Here is a 14472-nt window from a genome sequence, read left to right as displayed (position 1 = left end):
AAAAGGGATATTCATCGTCGAGAATGGTCATTGGCAACGAAAATAAATTCCGTCGCCTGTAATGATAACTGGTAATAAAACACAATTCTCTGCATCGATACTGATCATCGGTAACTATATTTTTACCAATAAGATTACTAGTAGAATCGTTGCCAATTATTTACTTGTAACCAAAGACAGAGAAAGATTTCCGTCATCGATGATAGTTAACGATAACCAAAAAGGTATTAATTATTTATTTTGGTGTGCGAACGAAGTTATTCGGACCGAGAAGAAACCCTTCATAAATTCAAACTGTATTCCACAGGTGATCGAATCCTGTTGACAAAAATATCGTCAGCTTTTGATTCCAAGCAAAGATACCCATTTACAATCTTTTCATAACTTACAGGACATCTGTCCTTTCATCCTCATCGTACTCTAAAATCTTCAAACTGGAAGATCCTCGAGCAGAAAAAGAGAAAGCGTAAATAACGTACATACGTTCCTATACGTGTAATTTTCTGCATGGAGAAAATGAACGGTTAGCGACGATCTTTCTACATTATCGGCTTTTTCAACGGTTAATGATTAGAGGAGAGGAGAACAGCTGGGAGAATTTTTCTAGGGTTAAAATAAAAATAGCCTGTCACCTTTCGCTATAATGTGTCCTTTTCTTGCACGACGCGGGTGCACGTTCCGCGAACTCGCGAATTATGAATATGATTATCTCGGACGGGCTCTTGACGGGAAGCCAGACCTGTCCCAGAGGTGTCACCTTACATCCTCCCTCTCTTCCATAGTGTCGACGTTCCTGGGCCCCCCTCGTGTTGCTCTCCCGTTCTGACTTAGCGCGTGACGTCGCTTCTCGTAACCGAATCTCGCGAATAATTGCACCTCGACAGGTCTCTCTGCTTTTCTTTCGATCGGCTCGTCAATCGTTCTACACAAATTATTGGAAAAATGAAGAATAAGGCAGGAGAAATTTCATTTCCGGAAAGTGACGAGAAATCGTTCCATCTGACGTTATATCTTTGAATTTTGTAAAAATTTGAGAAATTTTACGATTTGAGCCGAATGCCATTTGTTGGAATACAACGATATTTCACGCATAGGCACAAAACCCTTACATAGACACCCACACAGGCATTTGAACAGGACACTTACACTCATACTCATTACTGTATAGAGAGTGGGGTTCGAAGTATTTAAGGGATCATGGGTTACTACCTAAGTCTAGTCTGAAAGTAACTGACCAACAATCAACAATTCTTGTATACGTTGTTAATTATATCACTCGCTTATATACATCAGGTTCTGCAGTTTCTGTTTAATAAACATCACTGAATATTATTTCAACACAAACGTTGTGTCTTCCAAAGGTTATTAATTTTTTTCTGAATTTATCTTTTTTATTTTTTGAAGATAGTATTTTTCTGAAGATAGTATCGAATATTTGAAGCAATATAAATTTTTGCTTTTAGTGACTTAGCCTACTATTAACAATTAGTAGTTTTGTAATTATACAGTTTCTTAGTGGAGTACTTCGTTTGGACGAAAACCAATCGTAAGAGCGACAGAGGGCCTTGAGAAGTTTGCACAGAATTTTTATGATATTTAATTTCCATTCAATTAGCATTGCCTCTCGCGAAATCTCCATTCCTCTGCACCTAACAGCTATCTTATCCTTGGTCACGATCATCGCGGTTAATATGTAAAAATGTAAATGGTCCAGACGGTCCAGCAATAATCTCTCGGTGGTCTTGTAAAACGAAAAAGTCGAAAAACTTTAAACTTCCCAGAACGGTTGTCCTCGATCCCCCGAATTCACCGAAAACGAACCAACGATACCTGTAAATCGCATCGGTGTAAAAGCAAACTTGAAATCTGTCAAGAACAGATATCTGATCTAAATTACCCAAGTACGTTTTATATACATACATGCATATGTACAACAAATTTTGAAATGCGTAACAAATTACCAATAGTAAGAATATATAACTTCATCAAAAAAAAAAAAAAAAAAAAAAATGAAGATACATTCCTATTAAAATCCTTAGAAATACAATTAACACTCAAGCAAAAGCTCAAGCAGATATTCAGATATACTTGCAGAACTAATATCGTGCCTATAAATTTAAATCAAACCAGCAAAGAACTTCAATTAAAAAAAAAAAAAAAATTCGAACGTTCTACTAAATTTCTCTAATCACACAAGTTTCGTACAAACAATTATTTATCCTCTATGGTTGCAGGACTAATATCATGTACATTTTGCGTATTTACCCAGACGTATTGTCTCGTATTATACATACATAACGCGTTACAGCTAGGGATGAAAGGGAAGAGTTGCAGCGGAATGGCGTGGAAGAGGAAGGGGTGAAGAGGGAAGGGGGATGCAGATGGGCCGTCAGCCTCTTTTCCGCAGGGGCCCGCAATAAATTTAACGGGCCAACGAGGGGGGCAGGGCCGGTTCGCAAGCGGCGATAACGATCGAACGAGCGTCAGAGAAGTGCTAAGTAACTACCGATCGTATCGAAGATAGAACCGTTTGGCTGCAGGCGTTTATCGAACTATGTACGCCGTCTGCTTCCATATCCCGCCATCTTTCATAGTCATAGAAATTCCCTCTTCTCTCTGCCTTCCGTTCTATACGGTTTTCACTATTATCCACGTCGTCAGAAATTGTCACCGACACCACAATAGACGACATGATGGCCGCCTAGTGGGAATAGCTCGTAGCACGTGTTTGACGTTTATGAATCGAATTTCTCCTTGGACTGACACGCGACAGAGATACGGCGGTAATGCGCGCCCATCGACCGCCATGGGACCGATCTAATGCCTACCCGATGGTGCGATATGTCAGCGGACCCGTAAACTGTTCCAACGACCGGAGATCCGGTCCGTGGAAAACTGTGACCATGTTATCGATGAACGTGTATACGTTTGACAGGGTGATTAGGCAGATTTTGGAAGGTTTGCCTGGTGTTGGAATTGTAGTAGTGAATAAAGACAAATTTCTAAGGTAAGAGATATTATGAGACGATACTGTAATTCTATAAAATGGTACTGTACACTTCTCAAGGTACTGAAGAAAGATAATGAATTATTACTGTATAATGATATGTTTGGGTTTGGACTTTTATGAGATTTGCTTTCTTTGTCGGTATTGCAACGACGGATAAAGGAAGATTTATAAGATAAGAGATACGAAGAAATTGCTCTTAACTTGGTTTCTTGTTTAATCAATTGTAAATTCCGTGTATTAATCATGATTTCTTAATATCACTTTAATAGTTCTACAGCTTTAACATGTGTAACTTGGATTATTAAAATAACATTTCAAAGAATTTTTCTTCACAGATGAAATTAAAAATTGGTTAAGAGGGACGATAAAAATATACGTAATATTAAAATGGAAATTTAAAAAGAAATAGAAGAATTCTATATAAATGGTTGAGAGCGTCAGACGCATAAAATACGATTCTCCTAATTCCCCATACCGTTGTATACCTACAACGTACTGGATCTACCCCTAATTTCGTTCATCGTCCCATAGAAATTCCCCTTGAATCTTTAGCCCACCAAACATATGTCGGAGATCTCGTCCCCTTTTCGGTACAATGACACCATGGAATTTCGTGCAGACGATTGGTCAGTCGTTCGTCCAATGAAACACGCTGAGAGAACTTTATAGGGGTTGACACGCGTCCTGTTTTCCCTGGGGTGGAATTCATAGGATTAGGCGGCGGCAACGTAAACGTAACGTCGTTATGATAACTTGTTTCTTTTCCTCGTTTCCTCCACTCTTTTTTTACAGAAGGATTATGTTGGATTACAGGATACGACTTGCCACTTTCTTCTCGCTTCTCGTAAGACGTTAAACGTAGCATAATAAGTGTACATTGAGGGTACTGTGGAAATAGTGTTTTTCTTTTAATATTAATCGTGTTACTTGAAAATCAATGGAAATTTCGTAATTTTTGAAGTTGTATTTTTAAGATATACATAATGAAATGTTAGTGTACGTAGAGGTAGGAGAGTATGCCTGTTACAGTGTCAGGTGAGCGACTATGGAGTTGATCGTTGGCTGCTTGTAATTCTAGACAGGAATTAAGCGGTGCAGCGGACAGCCACAGCTTCACCGTTGCAAGCGGTACTGTGGAAAGGACAACTTTGTAATATGATTACGGCCAGAGAGATTCAATATCGAAATTAGGAAAACTGAATTTTTAACCGTCCTAATATCTTCATCCGTGACGAACTGTCGTAGCGAATAAGAACATCAATAAATACTGATTCCTATCAAAAGACCACATTAACGTTTAAAACAACGTTAATGACGTTAACATTTTAAAACAAGAAATCACACTACAAGACCTGCAATAATCCAACACTTAAAATTAATGAAGAAGAATACTCCATTCATTTTACTTACTATTCACCACTGAAATACCATATTTTCTATGTTTACGCTTATCGTTGAATGAAAGTCAATTGATCGTACAAAAATAACTGTACTCGTGATTCTATAACTCCAGTTATAGTAGCTACAGTAATTGTGTAATACGACGAATATCCTGTTTAAAAAATTGAAATATATTAAAACAGAAATTAGACACATTATGTCTTTTCCTGGGAAAAGACAAACACGAACAATCGTCGTTTTTGTTACGAGTCATTTAATTATCAAAGAAGTACTTTCCGTCCATCTTAATTGCCATACACCGCTAAAAGAGCAAATTCCAAAGGAAGAATGAAAGAAAGTCAACATCTTGAAAAAGGTGTTCACGCTGTGAGTCTGGTGTACGCACGAACAGCTGGAATCTCCTCCAGTCACCAGCGGGATCCATTCAGAATCACCGACGCGACAGCTGAAGGACGTTGTTTTCCTACGACAAATTACGCGCGCGTTCGCCGCTTTCGACGCGCGGCGTCGACGCGTGTGCGTCCTCCTGTGTTGTCTACACACACCAACACACAACGTACGCACACCATAACGCTGACCTACCCCACTGAGAATCGTGTTTCAATACAGAAACCGAAAACCATATCATTATGTTGAAGCTCGTAGCAAACTTTCGTAGCAAATGCGCGCGCGCAATTGACTAACCTTTGCGAGGGCCAGTTAGCGCGTTTCACAGGTGTGTGTTAATACACGTGATAATCGAGTACGCGCATCACTAAGAAAACATTTTTCTGTAGTAAGTTTTTCTTTGATTCATCGATACGGTGATTTTATTCTTTAATAGTGTGGTTCTGGACGGATTTATTGTGATTTGGAGTAAGAATGACGAAGAGTTTGGATACGTACGTATAGTGTAAATCGACTTTCTGCTTTAGAGGTTATGTTTATTGAATCTTATTAAGAATTAATCTGTTTAATTCTAAATGGATTTGTTGTGATTTTGGGTATGATCGATGTAATGTTTGGAGTAAGAATGACGGAGAATTTGAATGCGTACGTATAGTGTAAGTCGACTTTGTGTTCTAGAGTTTACGTTTACTGAGTTTTATTAAAAATTTAGCGTATTAATTTTGGATGGGTTTATTGTGATTTTAGGTAAGATCGATGGAGTGTTTGGAGTAAGAATGACGGAGAGTTTAGATGCATACATATAGTGTAAGTTGACTTTGTATTTTAGAAGTTGTGTTTATTGAATCTTACTAAGAATTGATGTAATTAATTTCGAATAGGTTTATTGTGATTCAGGTAAGATCGAAGGGGTGTTTGGATGTGTACATATGATGTAAATTGACTCTGTATCTTGGGGGTTATGTCGAGTGAAGTTAGTAGTTTATCGGTCTCTGATCGTCTCCAAAAAATCACGTTTCGTGCTCGCAACCAACAATTGCACAATACGATTTCGCGGTTTCATTGCGGTGCTTACAGGTTGAGGATTTTTCAAAGAAGTTGCGCTATACTCCTTCTACTCTTACTCGACATGTAAGTACCATATGTAGGTCACTCTATTCTATGCAGTTTTATCATAGAAAATATTGAAAATTTTCAAGGTTTCACAATATAATTCTATTTATAGATATATAACGAGGAATACGAAATCATTTAAAATCATTCTACCATATATGTTCTTCATTGAAGAATTGTATTTTATTTTCTACTAGGAAGCATGTTAAATTAACAGTGTTCCGGGTAAACTATCATTACCAAACAAATATTATGTTTCTTTACTGTGAGGCTTACAATAGTTCCAGATATCTATAATTTTTTATTATAAGGATTATAATGTTGATTAATGGAAACAGTTACAAATCGATTCAGGGTGAACAATCTTCATCAGCTAGGATACCATAATGCGTAACTCTTTAACATAAGAATTATAATATTAGTTGATTGACGAAAACAATTCCAAATCGGTTAGGCCCGAGAAACGAGGAACGAACAATTGGCGAATGCGGGGCAAAATTGACCACGTTGGTTACATAATGGGCCTCCTCGAGCTTCGTCAAATGGTGGGCAGTACGAGTATTTAGATGAGTTGACTCCAATTGGCGTACGTACCGTGAGAATCCAGTATCTAGCGCGTGGACCGTGTGTGAACCAGTCAGTCGAGGAAGAAAAATGGGTGAACTAATCATGCAAATTGGGTACAAAGTTACGTAATTCTGTTCTATCTCTATCCACCCGTCCGTTGGAATCTCGAACATCAGACGTCCACTAATAGTCGCTTGCATTTGCAGCAATTAACTATTTCTCCATCGAAATTAGATTGACGTTGACTTGCAAGCGTTTTGTAATTGAAATATTGTTTTTGGTATCTGCACTGGCTTCGTTGCTAGTTCCTTGTCCCACTTCTGAAACTAGATTAATTGATTCCACCACTAGGTAATCGGTCTAATTATTCGAGCGTTATAACTTTCTTGGAGCTGTTAATATTTAATCAAGCAATTAGAGAATTAAATTCGGCAAGGGATATAGCTATTTCTGTACATATTACAGAAGAAATCCTCTTCTGATTTTGCAGTATACATAGATTTAGAAATATTAAGGAATCAAATCCTTCCAAATTCTCAAACTTAAATAAATTAAAGTCTTTAAATGGATTCAGTAAGTCAAAAACTGTTAAACCATGTTAATTTCATTCGTAGGGTAACACAGTCACTAGCTTCAGTTCCATTGGAAACTATATCTAGGGATCAGATTTTAATTAGGTTTAAACTAAATATTATCCAGCTTTCAACTTTGACTTTCACAGCCAAACAATTAAAACTGCTGTATTGAGTTTGATTCGGATTACTTTTCACGTAATTTTTGTTATTCGTAACGAATATCTTAAAAGTTGGAAACAAAAACAGTCTGCTACACTGAACAAATTTATACTCTTTGTACAAGAACAAGAAAAAGGATTTGGTTCAGGCTTGAAATCGTATTCGCATTGCCACAACATTCATTTCTCAATTAAAATTTTGGAAGCGAAGACCATACTAAAACTCTTAAGCAAAGATACGCTGGATGTGTAACGTCGAAAAATGCTGGAAAAATCAGACAGACGTGTAGGACCGTGGTCTGGCTCGCGGGGCAGATTTGAGTGAGGAACGGAAGAGGAGGTTCGGAACGATTATGCAGCACGACACGGTGCCCAACAAGGAGAGACAAGGAGATGGAGAGAAAAAGAGAAGGAGTGCACGATGCACACGCTGCGAGCAATGTGCGAGGCTTCGCGCGGCCGTCAATTACGATTAATTAGAGCGGAGACTGACAGCGGACGCAGCGACGGCTACTTAATACTTTAACTTGTCCCCAACCCTCCACCCGTTCACTTCCTCCGTCGTCGTCGACGGTGACGAATCGACCGAGAGCTCCGTTCGTTTCGTTCATCGTAAACTATCGTGTATGTGTCCCTTTTTGCCTTTTTCTCCTCGATGTTCCCTCCATTCACGAAACGTGAGATCTCTGTTACGTCCTTGTTCGCGGCAGGGAAAAAGTCACCATCCAGGAAATTCAAGCTTCTGGCTTGGGGCCACGCGTGCTCTCGTAATAGGACAGTTTGTTCCTTGTAAAATCATTCCTTTTCTTTTCTTGAAATTCTATTTCTATTGCGTTCTTTCGGTTGTAAGAAAAAGTCTAAGGGAATAAAATACGGGGCTCATTACATAAATAGATAGATAGATAGTTTTATTTCAGCCTGGCGGCCTTGAAACAAGACTTGGATTACAATTCCTCAGTTTATTACAGTATTTAAAAGGCTAAAATACACGTAGAATACTCTTTGTTCATTAACGATCGCAGAAAGATACAATTGTAGCTTTTTAACATTAGAAAATGTCTCAGGCTTGAACAAGATATGAAAAATTTCTCACCGAAATGCAGGATCTTTTTAATGTGCTCTTGAAAGATTAGAAATTCCCTTTTTTCGCTAAAATTATAAAGATAATATAGCAATATGAAAATTTCAGCACCGCAGCAGGGTTAAATTCGTTTTGATATTTGTATTGTATGAAATGAATTTGTAGAATGTTTTTGGTATTGTTTTTTGTACCAGGTATAAATAGGTTTGTGGTACTTGAAATTAAAATCAAATTTTGGAGATTGATTTATTAGTGTCTTGATAGAAATACTTTTTGCTATAGGATTGACTTTTTAGAGAATGAGAGATACTTCATGCCAATGGATTAATAATTGTTGGCTATAAAAGTAGATGTTGATACAATGGAGGATCACCCATCTGAATCTGATTGTTACGTTAAACATTGAACATAGGAGAATAATTTTATTATATTATATAAGAGTTCACGTTCACATAAGTAGATTCAATCAGTAGGTGTTTAGTTACTCGAGTATTAAATAAAATCTTGTTCCAGTAAAACGAATTTTACTTTATACGCGTAATCTAAATCTACTCCTATTAATTAATATTTATCTATTAAATGTAGAATTAATATTTACAATTACAGGATAACGTGTGAAAGTAGTTATCGAAATGAAATATTAACACCATAAGATAAACCATCAAAGCACCCCAATCTGTCGTTAGATTGTCGAAGGAAGTGAGAATTAATGACAATTAGTTAGCAGAAACATCAGAGTCTTTCGACTTTGAGCGTTGAACAAGTCGAATCTAATAAGAAGTTGTCGGTGTACACACTTCGTAACAACCGTAATTAATTATATAATATCGTGATCTACGTTAGAAAGAGAGAACTCGCTGCATTATTAAACAGCAACAATTAAAACGAAGAATTAATTCAGAATATTGCGGATGCGCCGTTTCACGGTTTCAGGCATAGGTTCGTTACGCATCGCATCGACTTTATATTAATAAGTATGATGTTCTGCTCGTTTGTAAGACGTAAAATCATTAATCAAAGCTACAATTATATATACGTTGGCACCATTTTATAAGTTACCAACCGTAGCGCGAAAACTATTTATTTTTCTAATACCGTAGCAGCAACACGGCTTCATATTGAGATTATATTTTATCAGGTGTTTCATTACGAAAAAGAAAACATTACAAACGTATGAAAATTTATTTATAGCCATTCACGAAGGTCTTCGTACACCTTATTCCTTCATATAACTTCGTATACGAAGGCCATTTTCATTCACTGTATGGTATAGTGGTTATCTTACCACGTAACCGATATGTTCAGAGATTTATTTAAATTTAGCGAGAAAAGATAACGAAAATTTTGTTTAAATAAAAATGACGCTTTTATAAGATTCGCGAAGGCTTTTACGATTGACCATATACGGTAGTCTTTCTTATTTTTTCATGTTAACAATAGGAAATCAATTTTATCATTATTAGTATATTGCTGTAATTGTGTCGGTGAAGTAGAAAATGGTCAATAACAATTCAATTGATTTAACAATCTAATTTTCACATTATCGGCATCATCGTTGTGTCAGTGAAGTAGCAACATCTGTCAAGTATGAATTGGTTATATAGCCAATAGCAATGTAATCAATTTAATAATTTAATATCGACAAACAATCGTCTTTTGAAGTAATCACAAGCGGAAGCTTTGATCGGAAGTTGTGGAAGTAGGGAAAGAAGAAGGAGGGCGAAAACGTATTTGAATGATTGCGCTCGTTGTCGGTCTCCTTCGCTAATTGAGCCATTGTCTAGGTCCGGTTAGGCACGTCTAAAAGCCTAATGGCCGTTTCCTAGAGACGCGCCAGTCCGAATACAGAACGAATTAGAATAATTCGTTCCGTCTGGCTGCGTCACTAGATCGCGCAACGACGTTCGTTGCCGGTTAGACGAAACCTGTCTTCTCTTTTCCTCCATTCGCTAAGAATCAATGGTTCTACTTTAATTTTTACTAACCTAACCTATCCCTTTTTTATTTCCTTCCTCATCAAGTACACGGAGTTTTAAAAGGCTATTCTGGGTGAAATCTAGCTTAAACATAACCTAAACTTGTCTCCTTTTTCCTCCCGCAATTGCAAAGAATCGATGGTTAGTTTTGATTAAACCAAACCTAATCTAAACCTAAAGCAATTATAATTCAAACCTAAGCTCAAAGATGATGTAAACCTAATTGAAACTTGTTCTCTTGCTACTCTGGTTACTAAGAATCAGTGCTTCCGCTTTAATTTTGACGCTTAACCTCCATTTCGCCGGCTTGCACCACGTGTATTACGTATTTTTTGTAAACATCACTTTTATCCGGCCACGCGGATGTTTTCCATTAAAACGAATCGCATAGCGAAAACTTTTTATTGTTCACCGGTTCTTCCTGTTTCGACATATCCGAACGTATTTTATACGACAAAAAACAGCATCCAGTAGGTAAATATCTTTCGAATCTCGCCATGGAAACGATCAATAGAAACGAGGTTTGCCGTAATAATAGATGCTTTGATAGATTGTGTGTTTCCAATACAAAGAAACATTGTATATGCATAGTGTCTTTTTTCGTATTATATATATATTTACCTTCATTACTCGTGTTGCGGTCCTAGATTCAATATCAATATAAAATTATATTTATTATTAATTCATATTAATATAAAACTGCTTTTAATATATTTTAGGAAAATATTAATCTAACACTGAAACAAGAAATCTTACATATTTTCATAATATTAAGAAAATTTTTAACAGTAAAAATACACGATTGGGTCAAAAACGATCAAAACAATGTGTTTCTTTTGTTTGTTATTCTCTGAAATAATAGTAATCTTCTACATTTCATCTTATTTTCTACACAACTTATTGCAACTGTCTATCACACTAATAACGCTAAAAGTAACTAAAAATTTCGTTCTCCTCCATTATAATACCAAACAAGCAAGAAAATGTTAATCGATAAAAGTTCTTGGAAGCGTTCTTGGAAAAGTCCTCGGCGAGGAACGGGTCTTCCTTTTAATTTTTAATTTCATTACGGATTCTCGAGCAGCCCCATAATGGCCTCGATACGCCATAGGCCATCTGCCACGATCTCGAAGGATCTATATCTACATACCGATCGAATATAATCGATCAGGATCGATCAGCGGAACATCATCTAGCTGACTGGTCGTCGAACGATCGGCCGGTTTCGCTCGTAAGCCGTGTAATCATGCTACGATCGAATTTACATGGCAAATTGCGCGAATCAGCGGATCGAACGTTTTCTTCCTGTTATCCAGCCGGAACAACGGCGGATTCATTTGTGTAAACACTAACCTCCGCGTTTACGGAAACGTTCGACTGTTGCTAAAGCGGAGAAACTGTTTCAATAAAACGAAAAATCAATGAAAAAATCTTCACTCGTACCTCTATCATCTTCAGTCTGTCATTTATGTTCTACGGTTTAATCCTGCTGCGCTTTTCTAAATCATTTTTTAATCCAATTGTATTTTTCTAACATAAAGAATATCTCGAGTTTGAGCAAAATACCAACGAAATTCTTATTGCTAATATATACATGATTTTTTGTTTCGTTTCTATGTTAAACACCTTTCTAAAACAGATCCTCTTTATCTCTTGAAATAATGCGGACAGAGTTAAAAAGGTTTGATCTTCCTAGGAAGACCAGATATAATTATGATGCAAAAGGGAGAACGGTTGAGGGGGGAGGGCAGTGTTGCGTTTCGTGATCGTGATTGCTGAATAAGATTTTTTCCAGGGAGAGACGGAGGTGGGAATCTTACGGGCGTTGCGATAAGGCACACATTAATTGAAGAACAACATCCGGCATGGAGCCGGTGGCCGACGTCGTGACATCATTGTCTACGACAGAACGAAAATGGAATTAAACGAAGCACCATCGGCCTGAGCCGATTCAAAGCAAAGGGTAATTTTAGAGTGATAGCATTAGCGAGAATTTCTCGCTGGTATCGACCATTTCAAAAGAAGTCGATCCAATGTTCAACCCATTTTTTCCTCGATTGTTTAATAATCAAATGGACAACGTTCTCTATCACATATTTTAAATTCTTAGTCTTTTACGATCGAAGAACAGTTTATAGGTGTTAATGCAAATATTAACTCAAAGAGTAGAGAGTTTCATTCGAAAGTAGGCTTATTCTAGTATAATATTCTTTCTCAAGTATTCTTTCGTCGTTTAACGGCCAAATAAAAACTAATATGTAAGAAACGATCCCTGTTACATGTCTTTAATTTTGAATAATGAAAAATCGATGCATTGTTGCTTTGAACGAACGAATATTCTTTTTTAAGTTTTATTTTATCGTTTAGTGATCAAATTGGAATTAATGTCTATATAATAAAGAATGTTCACTGGATATAATAGAAACATCAATTTGGAGAGAGTATCGCTCAATTATAATTTGAAATAATTTAATAATTTCTATTCCACGTGAATAGAATTATGGCATATAATACGGTGAATAATGAAAATTTGAAAGATCAAATTCATCGCTCAAATTGATCCTAGTTACTGTTATTTTGCCAACGATCGATTATAAGCCAATGGAGCTTGTCCACCTGTCGTGTTCGATGAGAACGCAATTCTGACCCGGCGGCGGAACTAATAGCTTCGACGAAGGACTACTCGTAACAGTCTGCGCGTTTAATTAGATAGAAGGAATATTATAACGAGGTGAACACGCGTTTATATGTGTACATGAGTCACATACTATAAGTAGTAGACAGCATAACATTAATAGATAGTATCACACTGCAGTAGTTAATATAGTAGATAGCATCATATTGCAAAATTCGACGATTTGTTAAGAAAATGAAAGATAGATCACAACTACCAGACATCGTAAATTTCCATCGATTATCAAAATTATCATCTAAACACAATTAATCTGAACTATTATAATAATCGAAGAAGTTCGGAATATACCAAAATGGACTTCCACGTTTTATCATAAAAAAGAAAAAAATAAATATAACGTTACTTACGAGTACCAGGGTCCAAAGAATTTGTAATTTCGCTTGTTCCAATTTCCACTAATCGCCAAATCTTTCACTAATTTTCATCAAAATACGATAAACGCAAACTCCCAACAACGAAGAAATTCAAAGCACACCAATGAAAATATCTATGAAACTAATGGAATCTGTCAGAAGTAAAAAATCTACTAATATACCAATCTCTTGCATCCCACGAATAAATTTTGAAGCCAAAAATGAGTACGCGAAACGTATTTTTCTCCGGCGAATACTGCCCCTAAATGTTCCGTGCAAGAAACGTAATGGCCAAACGCGTGGCAAAAAGAAGTAAACGTGCAAATGGCGAGAGAGAGATAAGAATAGAAGTATCTGGAGCGGGCACCAGGTCTGAGTGCTCCGTTTTACGATCTTCCTTCGGCCGACAGGAGCCACACGATCGGTAGTCGGAGGATCCGGGGTTAAAGAAGGGAAAAAATATGAGGGAAGTCGATGACGATAAAGAAGAGAAGAAGAGGTGGAGTAGAGGCTTGCTAGAACGAATGGCTGTGCCAAATTAACCATGATTTATGAACACGGCTGGCCAATATTCCATTCTATTAACATCGCATTATCCGTCCGTCAAATTACACGCCAACGACCCAGTTTTTCAGGAGCCGGTCCTGGCACAAAGTAATCTTTGCATTCATGGCTTCGTTATCTCGAGATCATTTGCTTTCTGTGAGTACGTTGTTATTTCATTGATTTTTTTATAGGTATATTATTTTATTATACATATTACTCTGTCATGTATTATTTATTATCGATTATTCATATTGATTATCCTTGTTGTAATTTCATTTATTTAATTTATCTTTGTTAGTTTGGAGAAGTTATTAAAATTGTTTTAATGAAGCGATATCTGTCGTATTTTCTTTACGCGTATAACAAGTTCGAATGTTAAGTATTTTTGTACTTCAACTTCTCTTAACAAACGAATATTTAACTAGGTCAGTATTAATCAGATAATTAGATTTGTTATGCAATTTAACTATTCTTTTCACTCTAATCCATAATATTTCAGAAACTACTCGTTACAGTGAAAGAAATATTAAATCTTTGCGTAGTCAAATAAACCAAAAATAATCCAGGGATTTAAAACGAAGCGGAAAAAGAATGTTTTTTTTTTTTTATT

The 14472-nt window shown here is 36.6% G+C and overlaps 1 long non-coding RNA gene across 1 annotated transcript; it reads left to right on the top strand.

Moving 5' to 3' along the window:
• The first annotated feature begins 4530 nt into the window (after nt 1–4530).
• Nucleotides 4531–12543, top strand: LOC139991857 (uncharacterized). Its single transcript, XR_011800954.1, has 3 exons — nt 4531–5186; nt 5546–5605; nt 12064–12543. It is a non-coding gene; the product is annotated as an uncharacterized lncRNA (long non-coding RNA).
• Nucleotides 12544–14472: the final 1929 nt, after the last annotated feature.

Source organism: Bombus fervidus, chromosome 11, assembly GCF_041682495.2.
Source record: "Bombus fervidus isolate BK054 chromosome 11, iyBomFerv1, whole genome shotgun sequence".
NCBI lineage: Eukaryota > Metazoa > Arthropoda > Insecta > Hymenoptera > Apidae > Bombus > Bombus fervidus.
Note: the sequence above shows the minus strand (reverse complement) of the source record. Positions and strands in the feature narration are given on the sequence as shown.